Source organism: Melospiza melodia, unplaced genomic scaffold, assembly GCF_035770615.1.
Source record: "Melospiza melodia melodia isolate bMelMel2 unplaced genomic scaffold, bMelMel2.pri scaffold_47, whole genome shotgun sequence".
Lineage (NCBI taxonomy): Eukaryota > Metazoa > Chordata > Aves > Passeriformes > Passerellidae > Melospiza > Melospiza melodia.
Window position 1 is genome coordinate 1,039,997 of NW_026948793.1, and position 22,249 is coordinate 1,062,245.

Here is a 22,249-nt window from a genome sequence, read left to right on the forward strand (position 1 = left end):
GGGCTAAATTTATGTATACAATAGAACAATATAAGTTTAATAATTAACATGAAAGTTATGTAATGATAGAGTATAAAACACGATCATTTAGGATGTATGGTCGGAGTCAGATTTGGGTTGAATATACCCCTGACACTCAGAGCTCTTAATAAAAAGCACCACATAAAATCCCCCGTGATTATGTTTTTGAATGTTAACATTTTGGGACCCCCAGATTGGACGCTTGTGCGTGCTGCTGAGTGAGTTCGCGACTCGATCATGCTCCAGCCAGCACCGAGGGATTCTTGGGGAGCCCATCAGCCGCGACCGCTTCCGCCACTCACAAACGTCCCTGGGATAAAGGTAAGGTGCTTTTTTTTACTTTGGTTTGGTTTTGGATGCCTGCCAAATAAGATGCAGCGAAAGCTACACTTGGTTGGGCTAAAGGAATTCCTGTTGGTACAAGCCTAGGCGCCGTTCCGTAAGACAATCGCAAAAGCCTTGCGGGTTCGGCATTTGTGGTGTATTTGAAATGGAGAAACTTAAAGGGATTTTGGGCAGTAACACCCCTATCCGGCAAAATTCTCCTTTGGAGTGCTTATTAGCACATTGGAAACAGGGTAATTTTGGAGAAGAATTATGTAAAACTAAGTTGATTGATTATTGTAATTCATGGTAGCCAGAATATACCTTGGAGAATGGCGAAAAATGGCCAAAATATGGTACTCTGAAATACAACACTATTTCATGGTTAATGTTGCTTTTTAAACAAGAAGGAAAATGGGATGAAGCACCATATGTTGATCTGTTTTTCTATTTACAGGGAAAGCCAGAATGGCAGGATGAATGTGGATTATTAATGGTTAAAACACCTGCAAAGTGTGGGGTTTGTGAGGAACGTTGTTTAGAACACTTGGCGTTAAAAGAAAGCTCGAGTAGGGAAAATTATACAGATATTGATTTACAAGTAGCTCCAATAGGAAGAAGAGAACTTAACCCTATCCCACCTGTTTCACCTATTTCATCTGTCCCTATCCCACTGCCTGCTCCTCACCCACCTAGTCCTGAACCTGTCTCATCTAGACCTTTCCCTCTTTATCGTCCTCTCCCATCATCACCTGATCCCTCTTCCTCAAAAGATGAGCAAAACCAAACTGTGATGGAAAGGAGAAAGAGGTATGCAAGTGAAAAAGATAGCAACGGTAATGAATCAGTGACCCCAATAGCCCATAGAACCCGGAGTCATACAAAGCTTGCTCCAGTTACGCATAGGAAAGGCATAAGGAAACAAAAACGGACTGTGATTGCCCCCTTGCGACAAGGTGTCGGAGTGGAAGGGCCAGTATTTGTAAAAGTGCCTTTTTCCCCGGCAGACTTAGTAATTTGGAAACAGTCAGCTGGAACTTATGAGAAAATCCTGATAAAATGGCACGCATAGTAAAAATGGATATAAAAACTGAAAATCCTGACTGGGATGACATACAAGTAATATTAGATACTCTGATGGATTCTACTGAAAAAGAAATGGTACTTAAGGCGGCCAAAGAGAGGGCAAGAGAGGATATTAGAAATGGACTAGTAACAGGGAATTTAGATGTGAATTTCCCAATTGAGGATCCAAATTGGGACCCTAATTTATTGTGCGATATGAGGAAATTACGGAAATATTAAGAGTGGATCCAAATAGGAGTTCAGAATGCTCTGCCCAAAACAATAAATTAGTCCAAACTATATGAGGTTCGACAGGAAAAGAAGGAATCTCCCACTGCGTTTCTGGAGAGGCTTAAGGAAGGTTGCTTGGAAGGTATATATCAATCGCAGAAGAGAAGTTAGTAAAAAGGAGCAGCAGAATGTTTTGGCAGTAATACATGGAAAAGGGAACCCAAATTTCAGGGGACGTAACAGGAATCATCGGGGTAGGAGACCAGTTACCCAGGGGTCAAGCCTGAATCAATGTGCATATTGCAAGGGGGTGGGACATTGGAAGCGAGATTGTCCAGAATTGTTTCACCAGGACAATCAGTTCCAGCAGGGAAACGCTGACAAAGCCATGGTGTTAGGAGAATATAACTAAGTGAACCTGTGGAACAGGTTCAAGAACTCACCACAAATATGCAATAGAATTTAACCCATGAATATTTCCAGTAAAGAAACCAAATAGGTGAATATAGTTTAGCGCAGGATTTGAAAGCAAGAAATAAAAAGGGCATTTATCCAGTGGTAACAAATTCTCACACATTGCTAACATCCATAAAGGGGATATATAAGTGGTTTACTGTAATTGATTTAAAAGATGCCTTTCTCTGCATACCCTTTGACAAAGAAAGTAGGTAACTGTCTTTGAGTGGAAAAACCCAGGGAACAGAAGAAAGACCCAGCTCACCTGGACACGAAAAGAACTCACCGACCTTATTTGGAAACTAACTGGCAAAGAAACTGGAGATTTGAAGCAAAATTGGGTAAGTACCAAGAGACCGATACTTATTGTTGCAGTATGTTGATGATATACTAATAGCTACAGAAGAAAAAGCAACCTGTATAAAGGTAACCACTGTGATTTAAATTTCACAAGGGCAACGAAAACTAGGTACTAACCATATCCAAGCAATTTGTGCTATTCCAGAGCCCCAGAATTTACATGCTGCGAGTCTTCCTTGGGATGGCAGGATGGTGTCGCTTGTGGATCATGGACTAGGGACTGATTGTGAAACCCCTGTATGAAGCTCAGAAGACACAGCCATTCACCTGGGGCAAACCACAGAAAGAAGCCTTCCTAAAATTAAAGGAAGCACTGATAACTGCTCCAGCATTAGGGTTACCTGATCTGTCTAAAGATTTTCAACTGTTTGTACATGAAAGGCTGTGCCTAGCACTAGGAGTCCTGACCCAACGTCTGGGAAGCTGGAAAAGGCCAGTGGGCTACTTTTCCAAACAACTCGACAACATAAGTGCCGGGTGGCCCCCATGTCTGCGGGCAGTCGCAGCTACTGTGATCCTGATACAAGAAGCCAGGAAACTTGCTATGGGAAGGCACATAGATGTCTATGTACCACACATGGTAACCACTGTCTTAGAACAAAAGGGGGGCCATTGGCTATCTCCCAGCAGGATGATGAAATTCCAGGTAGTCTTGACTGAGCAGGATGATGTCACATTAAAAACAACTAACCTTTTGAATCCAGCTCTGTTCCTAGGTACCACAACTGAAGAAGGCCCATTAGAACACAACTGTGTAGAAGTAATAGACTACACCTATTCAGCAAGAGAAGACCTGAAAGACGTCCCACTAGAGCAGCCGGAGTGGGAGCTGTTTACAGATGGGAGCAGCTTCGTGGAAAACGGAACCAGATACGCCGGATGTGCGGTAACAACAGTCAATACAGTAGTGGAGGCAAAGACATTATCACCAAATACATCTGCCCAGAAGGCAGAACTGGTTGCTTTAACCAGGGCACTAGAATTAAGTGAAGGGAAAAAGGTAAATATCTGGACTGACTCAAAATATGCTTTTGGAGTGGTGCATGTACACGGAGCACTGTGGAAAGAAAGAGGACTGTTATCTTCTCGGGGTACCCACATTAAACATCAGGATGCAGTCCTCCAATTGATAAAGGCAGTACAAAAACCTGAACAAGTGGCAATCATACACTGCAAAGCACACCAATCAGGAAACTCCAAAATCTGTGAGGGAAATCGAAAGGCAGACTGGCAGACTGGGCAGCCTGACAGGTTGCTCGAAAGGTACAAACAACAATGGCATTGATACCTTTGAAGCTTAATGTATCCCAATTCAATTTGCCTCCAAAACCAAAATATTCAGTAGAAGATGAGAGACTGGCACGTTTGCTAAATGCACAAAAGAATTCAGAGGGATGGTATGTAACTGCACAAGGACAAATTGTGGTACTCCCCTTGATAATGAGAGAAGTTCTACAAATTAAACATAACAAATGTCACTGGGAGCAGAGGCATTGGTAAAATTGCTAAAGCAGAGTTTAATTTCAGTACGGGTGTTAACAATGGCAAAATCAGTAATGTCAAAATGTGATATCTGCTTGAAAAACAACCCAGTGGCCAGGAAACAGGCACAGCTAGGAAGACTTTGGATAGGAATAGAGCCAGGAGACTATTGGCAGGTAGATTTTGTAGAACTACCAAGAACTCGAAGATACAAATACCTGTTAGTGGGGGTTGACACATTCTCTGGGTGGCCAGAAGCCCTTCCCTGTCACACGAACCAAGCAAAGGAAACAGTTAAGTGGTTACTACAGGAGATTATTCCCAGATTCGGGGTATCCCTAGGGGTATCATCAGATAGGGGACCCCATTCCATAGCTACAGTAGTAAGAGAGGTAAGTAGGTTGCTGGGGATAAACTGGGACATCCACACACCGTGGAGACCCCAGTCAAATGGACAGGTAGAGAGGATGAATCAGACACTAAAAAGGCAAATCAGTAAAATATGCCAAGAAGCCAAATTGCAGTGGCCCCAGGCTTTGCCAATAGCACTGTTGAGGATTCGGATAAAGCCTAGGAGTGGGATGTCAGTCAGTCCTTATGTGATATTGTATGGGAAACCATATGAATCTCCTGAGCCTAACCCTAATGTACACGTCACAGGAAAGCAGGACGTATATAATTATGTTCTGTCTCTTGGGAAAACTTTAGCTCGGCTCCGGAGTATCCTCGTGTGGAATAGACCACTGACTCTCGAGAACCCAGTCCATAACATACATCCAGGATATAAGGTGTACATCAAGAACTGGAACGAGGAACCGCTGAAAGAAAAGTGGAGTGGACCCCATCAGGTACTACTGACCACCTTTACAGCAAAGTAGCCGGCGTGGAACCCTGGATCCACTATACCCGAGTGAAGAAAGTCCATCCTGGATCACAGACTGTATAAACTCTGGAATGAACAAAGGCTGCAGATAAGACGTGTTTAATTGCTTTCAGAATGCTATCAGTAATTGTGCTAACGTTATGGTTATTAATATCTTTGGGATGTGGAATGCAAAATGATCAACTAACCACTCTTCATTCTAGAATGAAGAGAGAGGTACAAACGGAAACACAGGTGATAAAGGTTTCTAATGCAGTTCGGGTTGAGAATGTAATGATTGGATTAGGCAAAGATTTTGCCAAAATGCAAAACACCAGCCAAATAACTGCCTGTCTGCCAATACCAAAGGCAGCAGGAGACCCAGTAAATTGGGGAATCATAACATCAAAACTACCTGAAATACAAAAGAACAAAACAATTACATGTAAACAGGTTCCTGAATCGAGGCAAGTTACAGAAACCACTCTGCTATGGGAATGTGAGGCCAAGGATAAGAAAGATCAGATAGAACCTTGGGACAGTGCGTGGTCTGTGAGTATTCTTCAAAGATTCCAATATATGGCAAACACCCCTTGGTCTATTAAGTGAGAAGGCCCTGAGAATGAAACAGATCCAGCAATAACGAACACTGACACTAGTAGCAGAACGAGGGCAGACAAAGTAAGTTGGTGGGCATGTAATAAAATTTACGACTGCACTTCAGATGATGAAGAGATAAAACAGATGCCACCCCTGGCAATAGCCCTACAAATTGGTTGTGCTTGCAGAGGGATCAAACATAAACAAGGCAGAGTGAATTATAGAGTAATTACAGGGTGTACCAGGGTTGCAGTCCGAGGTCCAGGATAATTTGTATGGGCAGCAAGTGATGGTACCTGGACAACACATCTGCATGTAGATGGGAAAGTAAAGGAGATTACTTGGCCTGCCAACCTTATGTCCAATTTGGAAAAAGTCCCCATTTAATGGAAAACATGAACTTCTGCAGATAAGAGCAAGACGAGAAGTTCTAGACAATGAAGATCCAGATGACACTTGGCAAGAACCCTTTAGTGGAATGAAATTTGGATGGGCCCTAGAGTCATTGCTTGGTCCTATAGCAAACTATAAGAGCAGAGAGATGCTCTACAAACTTACAGGTCAGGTAGGTAGACTGGCAAAAGTCACCCGGGAAGGATTTAAAGAATTGAATATACAATTACAATCCACCACAAAAATGACTTCACAAAATCGATTAGCCCTATATATGTTACTCCTGAAAGAGCATGAGTATGTGGATTTTTAAAGGGACAAGTTGATCATTGCTGCATTCATATCCCAAATGTAACTGCAGATGTAGAATATGACATCAATCAGTTGAAACAAATAGAGCATGAAGCACAAGAAGAGCAAAAGGATTTGGCTACAAGCTGGTTAGGAAAAATCTTTAAAGTATTAGGGTGGAATGTGAGTTCATGGATTAAATCTATAATTGAGAGTGTGATAATCTTACTAATTGTATTCTTAGCAATTTGGTTAGTTTACAGCATCTTAAAGGGAGAGATACAGAAGAAAACATCCTGGAACCAGAGGATAATGAAGGCACTAACACGAGATCCACGCCCACCATCTTCTGGTCCAGTTTGTAACAGCATCCACGACAACATTTACATCAACCCTGGATTTGAAGAACCAAATACGAACTGAGGAATAAAGGACAGTATCAAATGAAAACATTTACCCCTACAGTGAAGTGAAAATGCTTTCAAAAGGGGGAGAATGATAGTGGAACCCTGGAAAAAGTTAAAGATAGAATCTAAAATGTTAAGCTTTGTGCTTTCCCATATCAACTGCACCTGCGTAAGCAGTATGAAAAATTATATAATTGTTAGATGTGATGATTGTTTAGTAATTAAATATAATTATTATATAACTACAAGAAGAATAATGAGAAACTCTGTTGGAAATTCAGAGAGGGGCTACATTTATGTATACAATAGAACAATATAAGTTTAATAATTAACATGAAAGTTATGTAACGATAGAGTATAAACACATTATCATTTTGGATGTATGGTAGGAATCAGATTTGGGTAATACCCCGATTCCCAGAGCTCTTTAATAAAAAGCACCGCATATAATCCCCGTGATTATGTGTTTTTGAACGCTAACACAAGGAGAAAATTTTTGTACGGAAAAATGGGGAGGGATGGAGATTGGAAAATACGTAGTTTGGGTGGTGTTCAGCACGTTTGAGGCATGGACTTGCAAGTCCTTGTATGATCACGTATTTGATTGCCGCCCACAGGATTTTGAGGAAATCGAGTATGCCGAGATGTGGAGGTACGCTTGTAGGAGTTTATACCCAGTATGAACCCTCCGACGCGCGGCAAAGAGGGGAAAGGAATGGGAACCCTTTGACAATCTTCCACCTCTCTACCTTGTTCCTCTGCCCCAGCCCGGACTGGCTTAGGCCCCACCCATGCCCGCATTGCCTCTAGAGGCAGCAATCCCACTGGGTCAGGTCTCAGCACCACCGCTCCCACCGGGGCCGGCTGCAGCGCCTCTCCTCCACGTGAACAAGCGGCGGCACCTCCGCTCCCATGTGAGCAACCACTGCCGCCAACCTTCCCAAAACTGAAGAAAAACAGGTAACCATCCCCAAAACCAGCTCTCCCCTGGCCCATCAAACGAGGCAGTTAACAAGGAGGGCAACCATGGGAGACAGTGGGGATGAGGAAGAGAAGCCTGGCTTCTTCCCTTTACGGAGGTGCCGACGACTCCTGGAGAGATTGGCTTAGTACACGCGCCAATTGATACCAGAGATGTGAGAGTGTTCAAGAAAGAGATGGGAAAATTAATGGATGATCCTTTGGGGGTGGTGGAAAGGCTAGATGAATTTCTAGGGACCAGCACCTACACCTATGAGGATCTCCAAGTGATCCTGAGATCGCTGTTCAACAATTAGGAGAGGGACATGATCAGACAAGCCACGATCATAGATTGGGAAAAGAGAAACACCACTGGGGAAAGTGGGAATGAGAGATGGCCAAACCAGAAACCATCCTGGAATGCCCAGATGGAGAAGGGGAGGCAGAAAACTATAAATTTGAGAAATATGATAATTCAGGGTATCAGGGAAGCGGTACCCAAGGGACAGAACATGAGCAAGGTACTCAGGGAGTGCCAGGGGAAAGGTGAAACTCCCATGGAATGGTTGGAGAGGCTCCGCAAGTGTTTGAGAATGTATTCAGGGACGGATCCCGATTCTCTGATCGGGGCGGTTTGTGGCAAAATCCTGGGAAGGCATTCTGAAAAAGCTAGAAAAGATAGATGGTTGGCAGGCAAGGGGTTGCAGGAACTGCTTCAGGAAGCCCAAAAAGTCTACATGAGATGAGACAAAGAGAAACAGAAGATTCAAGCTAAGATATTGGTAGCTGCGGTAAGGGAAGCACAAAAACAGGAGCAGGACAGAGAAACGGCAAAGAAGGCACAGGCAAAGAAGCAGAACTCTTCCCAAGGGAAAGGATTGAATGATCAGAAGAGAGATTTTGAGTGCTATTACTGCAAGCAAAAGGGACACATTCGAAGGAATTGTCCCAACAAAGCCAAGGACCAGGCAATGTTTCAGGAAGATTAGGGTTGCCAGGGGCTTTTCAGTTTGGGGTCCAGAACACCGAGGGAGCCCTTGATAAAATTAAAAGTAGGACCCCACAGGCAGGATATGTGGTTTATGGTAGACTCAGGGACAGAACAGACAGCTGTGCAGCAGCTGCCGCAGGGGTGCTCCCTGAGCGACAATTCCATGATGGTAATCGGGACAAAAGGGGAACTCTTTGAGGTCCCGATCATAAAAGATGTAGAAATAGAAACGGAGAACAAAAAACATACAGGAAACATATTATTGATATGGGATGAGGTATTCAATTTGCTGGGGCAAGACATGATGGTTACCCTAGAAATCAGCTTTGCAGTGGAGAATTCCCAGCTCAAGAATGTATAAACTGAGGATGTATAAACTCACCGTCCAGGATGAGGAGAAAATAGATCCAAAGTTTTGGTATGTCCACGGGGAAGCTGGGAGGTTGGACATAGAGCCAATCCACGTTGAAACTGAGAGACCAGAGGACCCTTTCAGTTGTTTGTGGACGTGAGCAGTCACACAGCACATGGGGTGCTGACACAGGACTGGGCAAGGGTCAGGAAACCAGTAGGTTACTTGTCGAGGCTTTTGGACCTGGTCAGCAGAGTCTGGTCCACCTGCTTGCAGGCGACAGTCACCGCAGCATTGCTGGTAGAGGAAGCTAAGAAGGTAACCTTCGGCGCACCATTGGTAGTATTTGCACCACATAATGTGCAGGGCATACTACAGCAGAAGGCAGATAAATGGCTCACTGATGCAAGGTTGTTGAAGTATGAGGCCATTTTGATTCACTCACAGGATTTGGAATTGTGGACAATGACTGCGCAGAACCCTGTGCAGTTTTTGTTTGGGGAAGCTTCAGAGGAGCTCGTTCACGGTTGCGTGGAGGTGTTTGAATTACAAACAAAGATCAGATAGGATTTAGAAGAGGAAGAGCTAGATGAAGGAGAAAAATGGTTTGTGGATGGATCAAGCAGGGTGGTTGATGGGTAAAGGAGATCAGGATACGCAGTCATGGATGGACAAACGGGAAAAGTGATTGAAGCAGGTTCCCTGAGTGCAGGTTGGTCAGCACAGGCTTGTGAACGGTATGCAGTTCTGAGAGCCTGGAAAGGAATGAAGGGGAAGAAGGGAACAGTTTTTACAGACTCTAGGTATGCCTCTGGGGTGATTCACACATTTGGGAAAATCTAGGAAGAAAGGGGGTTGATCAACACACGGGGCAAAGGACTGATGCATGGACAACTGATCCAGCAAATTTTGGAAGCAATAAGAGGGCCGGAGGAAATTTCAGTTTTCCAAGTGAAGGGACACCAGGCAGGGATGCAGTTCCGAACACGGGAAACAATTTGGCAGACCAGGAAGCCAAGACTGCAGCACTGATGATGGTAAGTACCCTGGAGATGGAAGGGATCAAGGTCCCAGACAACCCTCCTCAACCCTCCCAAAATGAGATTGAAAGCTATGAGAAGACTGGGGGAAAATTGGAGGAAGGAAAGTGGAATTTACGAGATGGGAGAGAACTAGTCTCTAAAGGTTTTACCAGAAGGATTTTGAGGAAACTGCACCAGCAAACACACCGAGGGGCAGAGACCCTGGCAGAACAATTTTTGAAATTTTTCAGGTGCAGGGAAATTCACGAATTGGCCAAACAAGAGGTACAAGGATGCCTGATTTACCAGAAATTAACAAGACTAAGGCCATCCTGGGGAGTCACCCCATCGCGTATCGACGATTTGAAAGGATTCAAGTCAATTTCACTGAATTGCCCAAAGTGAGGATGTTCAAATTTGTGCTTGTGATCGTGGACAAATTGACCCATTGGGTGGAAGCTTTCCCCAGTCCACAGACAATGGCTCAGACAGTGTCCAGGAAATTGCTGGAGGAAATTGTGTCCTGATATGAGGTGGTGAATTGCATTGATTAGGACCAAGGAACTCATTTTGCGTCAAAAATTATTAAGCAGATGGCAGAGGCACTAGGCATTCGGTGGGAATACCACACTCCGTGGCATCCCCAGAGCTCAGGATAGGTGGAAAGGATGAATCAGATCTTGAAAGCACAGTTGTGTAAATTAATTTTAGAAACTCGGATGTCCTGGCTGAAATGCCTACCTTTAGCCTTGCTTATTATCAGGAAAATGCCTCATTCAGAGACAGGGCTCTCACCCTTCGAGATGCTATATGAAATGCCATATAAACATGGGATGCCAGTGGGACACCCCAGACTTGAGGACAGCCAGATTCAACTGTATTTGGTTGTGATACACAAAAACTTACAGGAACTGAGAAAACAAGGGATAGTATCTCAGAGTGCTCCTCTGGGATTTGCTATCCACAAAATTCAACTGGATGACAGAGTGCTTGTGAAAGTGTGGAAAGCTGTACCCCTCTCTCCTCACTGGGAAAGTCCTTTTCTTGTGCTCCTGACAACAGACACGGCCATTTGGATGGCAGAGAAAAGCTGGACACACGCATCTAGGGTGAAGAAAGTCGAACACCAGGAGGAAGCGGCCAAGTGGTGGGTCACTTCTTCCCCAGGCGACTTGAAACTCAAACTCCAACGTCATTGTAAATGACCAACGGTGAGTGGATAGGTTGTATACTGTCTGACTGTGTATGCTATCCGTTTGTACATTTCAAATGTGAATATTGTCAGGAGGTGTTTGTAGTACACTGTAGAAGGGGGCAGAGGCCGAAGGGGTTGTGCACTCAGTGTCTGAAGAAGGAGCTTGAGCTGACTGACCAAATCCTAACCCTAGCCACAAGCCTAGGAATCATTGACTTAGATTTACAGGAGTGGTTTCAGATTTTTCAGAACAGGGTGCATGGAAATCTTAGATCAAAGGCAGAGGTTCTGGATGTGGAGTGCTGGAAATCAATCAAGGTACCGTGCAGCTCGGATGCTGTCAAGGTTTCACAGTGAGGCGCCTTTAAAAGGAGGTATGCGGCTAGGTCAGAGAATGTGTTCCCCGAAGAATACTCCTGCTGCCGTGAAGATGGTCTTCCTTGCAGCTGATGGCACCCCAGGGGGCGGAGGGAAAGGCAGAGGAGTATGCCTGGTGGGAATCCTGATTGGCCTGAGCCTAGTCGTGTGCGGGATGCAGAGTCTGCACACTGAGGTCACAATGAGAGGCGTAAACGAGAGCTCTGCAGATGAGTGTGGAAGTTGCACTCAGATGGTCCGAGTTGAGCAAGGGGACGGGAACCCCTCAGCATACCAAGCCCCGGAGGAGTGCATCAAGGAGCCTGGCAGGTACTGTTGGAGAAACGGCATGAGGGTCAAATTATGTAAATTGGACAGAGGGATTTGGTGTATCCATCCCAAGGCAGGGTCAAGGAACAGGCAGTCAGACAAGCACAAACATCAGATACGGAGAAGGAATGCAGAAATAATGTCAATCCCTATTTGCAACCAATGTAATCGAACAATGTGGGTTGGGGGAAAAACGGAATGGATTTTTGTAGCGTATCACCAGGTGAACCCATTGTGTTATGACAATGCAAGGCTAGGGATATGCATGATGAATGGGAAAATGTATTGGATGGGAAGAAATGTTAAATTTGATAGCAAGTTTACCTTGTGCAGGGAACCAATCATATTGGATTTGGCACAGGCAAATGATGATAGGGTGTGCCTGCAATATGACAGGGTTTCTGCTTCGTGAAAAAAAAGATGGTGAGGATCCTGAGGGAAGAATGAGGGAGATCACTCAGGAATTGAAGAGAAGGGGGTCAGAACTGAGGAAGAAATGAACAGAAAAGCTTAAAACTCCAGGAGAACAGTATTAATTACTTGAGAAACAATACACTGATGGGGAATTACCTTAGGAGCCTATTACCTAAATAGGAACATATTTATTGATTTGATGCAATAAATAGCAACTCTGATTTGTGGGAGGCTGAAGTGAGCAGAAAAATGGCCATGGAAAGGGGAAGGTTTGGCTCCAGAACAGCCTCTGAAATGGGACAATCCATGGGTCTCAAAATTGGCACAGAGGCCTGAGGGGTGGATTTTGGACCAGAGGGTGATTGGAACCATGTTTTATCAGTCAGGAAGGAAAGGAATATACTGAGGTGGTGGAATACACTCCGTGTATAATTACTCTAACAGTAAATTCAAACAATAAGGGCAAGGTTGGGCAATTAGAACCCCCTCCGGGGAACTGAAGTCAGAAAAATGAGACCAATTGTGAATGGAACAGAAAGATAGGACTTTGCTGGGTCAAAAATCCGGGAGCCAACCCTTACCAATACTTGGAGGGCCTGAGAGAATACTGGGGAGACCCAGGGAGAATAAACCTTAGATGGAAAGCCCCGGATGGAATTTATTGGATTTGCAGGAAAAAGGCATACAATGAGTTACCCCCGAGGTGGAAGGGATCATGCACTCTGGGCATGATCCGGCCAGTCTTCTTTACTCTCCCTCGAACGAAAAGTAACCTACTAGGGGCTCCTCTGTATGAGACCCTGAGGAGGGAGACAAGAAGTCTGAAAAAGATGATGCCTGTCTTAAGTGGCAAACAAACTTGGGGGGAGGAAGAGTGGCCGGCTGCAATAATAATTGATTATTATGGGTCGGCCACGTGGTCCATAAGCTCAAGATGGAAGCTACGGGTATAGGACTCTAATTTATCTACTGAACTGGCTGATTCGGCTGCAGGCAGTGGTAGAAATTGTATCAAATCACACCTCTGAGGCCCTGGATTTACTTAGTCGGCAGCACACCCAGGTAGGGGCATTTTTGTACCAAAATCAAATAGTTTTAGACTATTTGCTGGCCAAAGAAGGGGGAATGTGTGGAAAATTCAATGAATCGGAATGTTGTATTGAAATTGATGATTATGGGGAAACCATAAGAGGATTGGCAGCCGAAATTAAGAAGGTGGCCCATGTCCCAGTCCAAAAATGGAATTCAATTTTACAATTATCCAGGTGGGACAGATGATTTGATGAGGCCTGGTGGAACAAAATAATATTCTTTGTCCTGTGTTCAGTAGCAGGAATCCCATTTCTCCCGTTTCTAATTCCTTGTTCCTAGATTGCCATTGTGAGTCAGAGAGGAGCAGAGGGAGGAGCTTCCTGAGTTGCTGTTGAGTGGCTGATTATAAGAGGTGTCTGGGGAGCACGGAAACCTGGAGCGCAGCGAACAGGAGTGGGCAAACAGGGGTATGGTGAGTCTCTGGGGCATATATGAGGCAGTTTGCGTGGCAATTCACGCAGGCAGGGCTGCCAGCTTTCTTGCTAGTAAGGAGTCCTCTGTGCTGTTTGAGGTCTTTTTGCTGCCTAGTTGTGTTTGAGGTGTTTGTCAATGGTTTCTACATGGTCTAAAACTGTGGCTGGTATAAGTGACCAAGTTGAGCCCTCCAAAAAGGATGTGTCTGTACAGACCCATCCATGCCCAGAGTTTTTGTGCTTATCGGTGGTTTCAGGGAGTCTTGTGGAGGAGATCTGCCTGCGGTGTGAACAAGTGAATGACCTTCTTTCACTGGTGGCTGAGCTTAGGGAGGAAGTTGAAAGGTTAAGGAGTATCAGGGAAAGTGAAAGGGAAATAGACTGGTGGAGTTCAGCCCTACCATCTTTAAGGGAGGCTTCTGACCAAGAGACTGAGGACTTATATGCCTGCCCCTCTCAGGCAATAGAAGGGCACCTGGTAGATGAAGAGGAGTGGAAATGGGTCCCCATTCGGGGAGGTTATAACAAAAAGTCCTCCCCATCCCCATCATCCAACCAGGTACCACTTCAGAATAGATATGAGGTCCTAGATCTAGAAACCCAACTAGATGATTTAGGAGAAAATTGTCTGCCCAGTGAACCCCCCAATTATGATTCATCTGCAAGACGGATCACTACCTCTAACATCAAGAAAAAAAGAAGGGTAATCGTAATAGGTGATTCCCTTCTGAAGGGAACTGAGGGCCCCATATGTTGACCAGACCCATCCCACAGGGAGGTCTGTTGCCTCCCTGGGGCCTGGGTGCAAAATATCACTGAGAGACTTCCTGGGCTGATTCAGTCCTCTGATTATTACCCACTGCTGATACTCCAGGCTGGCAGTGATGAGATTGATAAAAGTGTCAAGGCAATTAGAAAGGACTTCAGGGTACTGGGTCAGGTAGTTGATAGGGCAGGAGCACAGGTAGTGTTCTGCTCAGTCCCTTTGGTGGTGGAGGAAAATGATGAAAGAAACAGGAGAATCTGCATCATCAACAAGTGGCTTAAGGGTTGGTGTCACCGGCAAAATTTTGGATTCTTTGATCATGGGGAAACTTTTACAGCATCTTCTCTGCTGGAACCAGATGGGGTACACCTCTCTGTTAAGGGCAAAAGGTTTTTAGCTCATGAACTGGCAGACCTCATTGAGAGGGCTTTAAACTAGGTTTGAAGGGGGAAGTGGAAGAAGCTGAGCTAACTGGAAGCAGGCCCAAGAGTTGCAAGGCTAAGTTAGGGCTGAAGTCAATAGCCCAGCTGAGGTGTGTGTATACCAATGCACGCAGTTTGGGCAACAAACAAGAAGAGCTGGAGGCCATGGTGCAACTGCAGAGCTATGATGTAGTTGCCATCACTGAAACATGGTGGGATGACTCGCATAACTGGAGTACTGCACTGGATGGATACCAGCTCTTCAGAAGAGACAGGAAAGGAAGAAAAGGTGGAGGGGTGGCCCTTTATATTAAGCAGACTTTCGATGCCATGGAAATTGAAACTAAGGCAGATGGAGTTGAATGTCTATGTGTAAGAATTAAGGGGAAGGCCAACAAGGCTGACACCCTACTGGGAGTCTGTTATCATCCACCCAACCAGGAAGAAGGGGTAGATGACTTATTCTATAAGCAGCTAGGTAATGTTTCAAGATCATCAGCCCTTGTTCTTGTAGGTGACTTCAACCTACCAGACATCTGCTGGGAACTTAATACAGCAATAAAGAGGCAGTCCAGGAAATTCTTAGAATGTGTGGAGGACAACTTTTTGTCGCAGCTGGTGAGTGAACCCACCAGGGGAGGAACTATGTTAGAACTGTTTGCAAATAGAGATGGGCTGGTGGGAGATGTAGTGGTTGGAGGTCACTTGGGGCAGAGTGCTCATGAAATAATAGAGTTCTCAATATTTGGTGAAGTCACGAAGAGCACCAGTAAAACTCTTGCATTGGACTTCCGGAGGGCAGACTTTGGCCTGTTTAGGAGACTTATTCAGAGTGTCCCTTGGGAAGCAGCCCTTAAAAACAAAGGAGTTCAGGAAGGGTGGGCATGCCTCAAAACAGACATCTTGAGGGCACAGGAACAGACTATCCCTGTGTGCCGAAAGATCAGTCAATGGGGTAAACGTCCAGCCTGGCTGGGCAGGGAGGTTTTGGAGGAACTCAGGAATAAAAAGAGGATGTATCAGAGTTGGAAGGAGGGTCAGGTCTCTAAGGAAATACTCAAGAAGGCTGCTAGACCATGCAGAAAAAAAATCAGGGAGGCCAAAGCTCAGTTTGAACTTAGAATGGTGACTTCTGAAAAGGATAATAAAAAATGTTTTTATAAACACAATAATGCTAGAAGGAAGGGTAAGACCAGCCTTTGTTCTTTATTGGACAAGGGAGGGAACTTAGTATCTGAAGATGAGGAGAAGGCAGAAGTGCTTAATGCCTACTTTGCCGCAGTTTTTAGTGGGAAGATGACTTGCCCTCAAGACACCTGCCCGCCTAGGCTGGTTGGTGGTGTCAGGGAGCAGAATGGTCCCCACATTATCCAAGAGGAGGCTGTCATAGAACTACTGAAATGCTTGGATGTTCATAAATCTATGGGACCAGACGGGATCCACCCCAGGGTAATGAGAGAGCTGGCAAATGAGCTTGCAAAGCCACTCTCCATCATTTACCAACAGTGTTGGCTCACTGGTGAGGTTCTGGATGACTGGAAGCTGGCCAATGTGATACCCATTCACAAAAAGGGTGCAAAAGAGGATCCTGGTAATTATAGACCAGTCCTGACCTCAGTACCTGGCGAAATAATGGATCAGTAAATATTAAGTGCCATCACATAGAATTGACAGGATGGCCAGGTATCAGACCCAGTCAGCATGGGTTTAGGAGGGGTAGATCATGTTTAACCAACCTGATCACCTTTTATGACCAGGTAACCTGCCGAGTGGATGCAGGGAACGCTGTAGGTGCTGTTTATTTGGATTTCAGCAAGGCCTTTGACACTGTCTCCCACAGCATACTCCTAGACAAGCTGGCAGGCCATGGCTTGGACAGGAACACTCTGCTGAGTTAGAAACTAGCTGCATGGCCGGGCCCAGAGAGTGGTGGTGAATGGTGCTGCATCCAGCTGGTGGCCAGTCACGAGTGGTGTCCCTCAGGGGTCTGTGCTGGGGCCAGTTCTGTTTAATACTTTTATTGATGACATGGATGAGGGTTTAGAGTCTTTCATTAGCAAATTTGCAGATGACACTAAACTGGGAACGTGTGTTGATCTGTTAGAGGGACAGAGGGCTTTGCAGAGGGACTTTGAACAGTTGGATGGATGGGCAGAATCTAATGGGATGAAGTTCAGTAAGTCCATGTGCTGAGTCCTGCACTTTGGCCACAATAACCCCCCTACAATGTTCCAAGCTGGGGACGGTGTGGCTGGACAGTGCTCAGGTGGAAAGGGACCTGGGGGTGCTGGTGACAGTCGGCTGAACACAAGCCAGCAGTGTGCCCAGGTGGCCAAGAAGGCCAATGGCATCCTGGCCAGTATCAGGAATGATGTGGCCAGCAGGAACAGGGAGGTCATTCTTCCCCTGTACTCAGCACCGGTGAGGCCTCACCCGGAGTATCGCGTCCAGTTCTGGGCCCCTCAGTTTAGGAGGAACGTTGAGATGCTTGAGCGAGTCCAAAGGAGAGCAACGAGGCTGGTGAGGGGCTTGGAGCACAAGCCATATGAAGAGCAACTGAGGGAGCTGGGGTTGTTCAGCCTGGAGAAAAGGAGACTCAGAAGTGACCTTATCACTCTCTTCCTGAAGGGTGGCTGTGGTGAGCTGCGGGTTGGTCTCTTTCTCCGGGCAACAACAGACAGAACAAGAGGACACAGTCTCAAGTTGCGCCAAGGGAGATACAGGCTAGAATTAAGGAGGAAGTTTTTACAGAAAGAGTGGTCAAATACTGGAATCATCTACCCAGGGAGGTGGTGGAGTCACCATCCCTCGATGCGTTTAAAAAGACTGGATGTGGCACTTGGTGCACTGATCTAGTTGAGGTATTAGAACATGGGATGGACTCGATGATCTTAAAGGTCTCTTCCAGCCTAGAAATTCTGTGATTCTGTGATTCTGTTCTATTAGACTGATTAATTCCGTGGTACGGGGTATGCAGATAGCAATAGTACCCATGGACCCAGAGTTGGCTTCTGGAAACAACACATCCAAGATCATGAGCTTGGGAGAGGGAAAGGGTGCAAGCAACGCTGCCGAATTCTTGGCAAAATTTGAAAAACAGGTCAAAACTAGTTTGAACAATAATACTGGTTATCAGGGAATCCCACAAGGAGAACATGGAATAAGGATCTAATAAAGTTTTTCTCTTTGTAGGAGACACTTAAAGGTGGAGGGTAGAAGAAGTAGAGAATCAAAGAATGTATTTTATAAAGATTGTGAAATCCAAATGTGTCTCTGCCCACACACAGCCTTAGAGAGGATGCCTATTCAGATTCTAAGGATTCCCAGACAGGGCTAAGATAACGATTAACACTTTAGTGTAAAAATACACACTTCCGGGAGATTATCACTGGTATCTGGAGTCCTCGGAAACTGCCTAAGAGCAATCATCGTCCTGCAGATAACATCAATCAAGATAGCCACGCCAAGAACATACATGTGAATACATTACTTCCCCAAACGCAATCAACGCTGGCGATCAACCAGGACACAGCCTTTATCCAGCTCTGCACAGTGAAAGACCTAAACTATGAATGTGAAGAGCTGCAAAAGAAATTAGGACTCCTTCGCCTTGGGAAAATAAACTGTGTAAAATCTCATTGCTGGAAGTGACTCTCATGAATGGGGGGGGTGGATCTGATGTGATAGAGGTCGGATCCAGAGGTTTACCCAGCACCAATCCCGGGCTCAACGCTGTCTCTTTGGCTGTGATGGTTTTGAGGATCGTATTTTGGGCACATGAAGATAAAAAAAATATTTTTGCATTTTTGATAATCTGGCTTTCAATTGATCATTTATAGCAGGGCTGATCCCCTTGGTCCCTGCTCCCTCCTGGCAATGGCAAGAGCTGGCTGGGATGACCCTTGCGGGGGGCTCTCCTCGGCTCATCGCAGCTCCAGCTTCTGACCGTGGCTCTGTTCTTCTCTCTTGCAGCCCTGGAATGCCTGAGGGAGGACACCAGCAGTGCCGTGTCATAGCTGGCATTTGGAACACTGCATGTCCTCCGGCCAATAACATGTGGGCAGTATTCCATCTTCCAGAGGCTGCAAGATCAGCTGCGCAGGGAATGGGAGACTCGGCCTTGTCTGTCGGGGCTTTGCTGGCTGCTCTGCAGGAGATCTTCAGAGAGCTGATCTGAGAGGCGCTCTTTGCTGGGACCACATGAGTAAGGGGGAGTTTTCCTTTTCTTTAAAATTTTTCTTTTCTTCTTTTCCATTTTTTATCTCTATTATAAATAAATAAATTTTAGAATGTGTTATGATACACAGACTGCCAGGAGCACTCTTTTGCTACCCGGGGTCTGCAGGGCAAGAGGCAGGAAAGGGTGAAAAAGGAACATTGTGCACAGCAGCACAGCAGGCTGAGGGGTGATGAGGCCCTGAAGGGGGAAAAGGATGCTTGTGCTCAGCAAGCTGCCCAGGCGTGCAGTGTTGCAAGGAAAATGGCCAGAAGCCCCTTGGCCTTTGGTGGTTCTGCTGAAGCCTTTGTGCTGGTGACAGAGTGGGTAGGCAGGGGCCAGGGCCGCAGGGATCCCTGCCAGAGCGGTGCCTGGAGATGGCCACAAGCCCTGTGCCAGGCAGGAAGCGCCATCCGTGTCCTCCTGCCCGTGTGCTGCTGGCTGCCTTGCTGAGGGCTCCCAGGTGCCTCTGGATGGGGCTGCTCTGGAGCTGCTGTGGGGCTGCGGCGCTGCTGCCGGGCAGCTTGGCCGGGTTGGGGGAGACCGTGAGGGGACAGGGCCAGGAAGGGACAAGGGGCTGGGAAACCCTGACACGACATGGCAGTGGGAAGGCACGTGGGGGATGTGTGAGGGAATGGGTGGCTGTAACGTTGGCTGGGGGGGAGTGGGTTGGAGAAGGACAGAGCACTGGCCCCGATGTCCACATGGCAAACAGAGAGCGTTTATTCTCAAGCTCTTCCTTCTAAAGGGCCTTTGAAAAACCCAGTCTGGATATTTTCATTGCTCTGATCCCTATGCCTTGTTAGATTCTGGCCAGTAAAATGCTGCAGCCCTGGGAGAGATGTGACTGGGCGAGGGCCCTGGCAGCCAAACCAGGGCTGGTACATTCACACAGCATGAGTCAGCCTGCCCTGTGACACACGGCCACAGAGTACAAGGCACAGCTCTGGGTGCTGCCCAGGAACCTCAGCTCTGGGAGCACTGTCTGCCCCAAGCTCCAGGGGCTGCAGTGGGAGCCTGGCTGGGCTCTGCCCTGGGGCCATCCTGCAGGGACAGCTGGGAACAGGGAGCATTTCCTTGCCACAAATAGCCAAGCCAGGGCTGCAGGGCAGCTGCTCCAGCCTGGACTGCGCTGTTGTGTGCTGTGCTCTGGGGCTGGGGCTCCCCGCACAGGGAACTGGACTGGTGTGCCACAGGAGACTGAGAAGCTTCAGCTTCAGCCTAACTGAGGGGGGTGCATGGGCTGGGAAGAGTGGGGAGGCTCAAGGGGATTCACAGAGCTCATCCTGCTGCAAGGATGAGGAAAAAGGAGTGGGAGCTCAGCAGTGAGGAGAGCTGAGGGCTGGAGAGTGGCTCTGAATGACACTAAAATCCCACTGGACCTCTGAGACATTGCTGCTCCTCAGCCAGTGACAGGATGAGTCCCTAAGCCTGGGGCTCAGCCTTCCTTGGGGTGAGGGGCATCAAGGAAGGCAACAGTGTGATGGAGACTGCAATGGGCTGGGAACTCACTGTGGGAAAAGAGGGAGCAGTTGGGAAGTAAAAGGCAGCTGGGAGGTAGAGAACTGTTCAAAGAAGGGCTGAGCTACAGCTTCAGCAAGCTGAAAAACGTCATTTGGGGTCATCCCAGATTCATTTCAGAAGTTATTGAACAAGTTTATTTTTTGGGGCGTGTCATGTTTTCCCTTGGAGGTGTACACTCTGCAGACTTGAGCTATGCTGTGCCAAAATGCTCAAGCAAGTCTGTGCTGCAGGTCACATGATTTCTTCTTTGGCTGGCCTGGTGCTGAGCTCCAGCAGAGCCCTGGCAGAGCCCAGAGCAGCCTCAGCACCTGCAGAGCCTGGCTGCAAGCAGAGAAAGTAGAAACCGCCTGTCAGCTGAGGGCTCCTGTGCCCTTGTCCCAGCCGCCCGTGGCGCCCAGGCCATGCTGGCCATGCTCAGAGCGGTGCCCAGAGCTGCCCATGCCTTCTTCCTTTGGCACAGAGCAGGAGGGCAGGACATGTGCCCAGCCTGCAGCCAGCCAGGGCACATCCACCTCCTCAGCAGCTGCCCAGAGCAGGATGCTCCTGTGCTCGCTGCCAGCTCCCAAAAGCTCTGATCCCACCATGTCAAGCAGACGGGGACCCACCTCACGCCATCCCCCGCTGGAAGAAAAGCTGGTCCCAAACGATGTCCTCAGCCTTCTCCAAGGGCACAGCCCATCCACGCCACAGCTGCTCCCAAGCACTTCCTGATCAAGGCTGGAGCCCACTTAGAATGATTCCCCTAGAAAAACAAATGAACAAATTATTGAAAATAGATTACAGACAAAAACAGGAAACAAGAAGAAAGGTAAAAACTCTTATCTCTGTCAGGGCCTTGAGGAAGGCCCAACCCCTGCATGCCAGGGAAAAACCCAGCCACAGGTAAGGGAAGCCCACACTTTCTCCCTTCCCCCCTGCACTGCCCCCCAAAATCAGGGAGACCCCAAAGCAAACAAGGGCAGTGGAACAGCCCAAGCCCTTCCTTGCCTGCACAGCAAAGCAGCTGTGCACAGGTTCTGGAGCCCCACCTCTGCTCCCACCATGGGGGTTTGTTTGTGTCGGGCTGGCTGCCCCAGCCCGGGGCATGGGGGGTGCTGGGGGCTGTTGGCAGGGCCAGGAGCCCACTCCCATTTTGTACCCACCCCAGCCCATGCCCCAGCCCTGCCAAAAGCAGCTGGGCAGCCGACTGAAGGATCAGCTGCATCTGCCCCAGCAATGGGGGAACCTTTGGTTCCCAACCGGGCTGTGCAATGCCCAAATCTGGGAGCATCCCGCTGTGTGTGGACTCATCTACAAATTCCCTGTGGAGCCTGGCTTTGAAGAAGGTGCCAGAACCCAAGTCCATCATCTTCAGCTGGCCAGTGGCCAGGTCCAGGAAGAGGTTGTCATCCTTGATGTCATCCTCACTGTCCCCAGCAGCAGCAGCCCCACCTGGTACAGCTTCTGCAGGGGCTCCTTCTCCTTCCCTGGGGGCAGACCAGGCTCTCAGGGCTCTGCCCAGGGCCCCAGCTGTCAGGGAACCAGGACAAGCAAAACCAGCTTGGATGGCGGCCACCAGTGCTGGGCAGAGCAGCTCAGCTCCAGCACAAGGGCTGTGTGTTCCCATCTGATGAGCCCTGGGCAGTGACACAGGCAGGACAAAAAGTCTGGGTTCCTTTGCTCATTATCGCCAAGACGTGTGCACCTGTACATTGCCAGGGCCC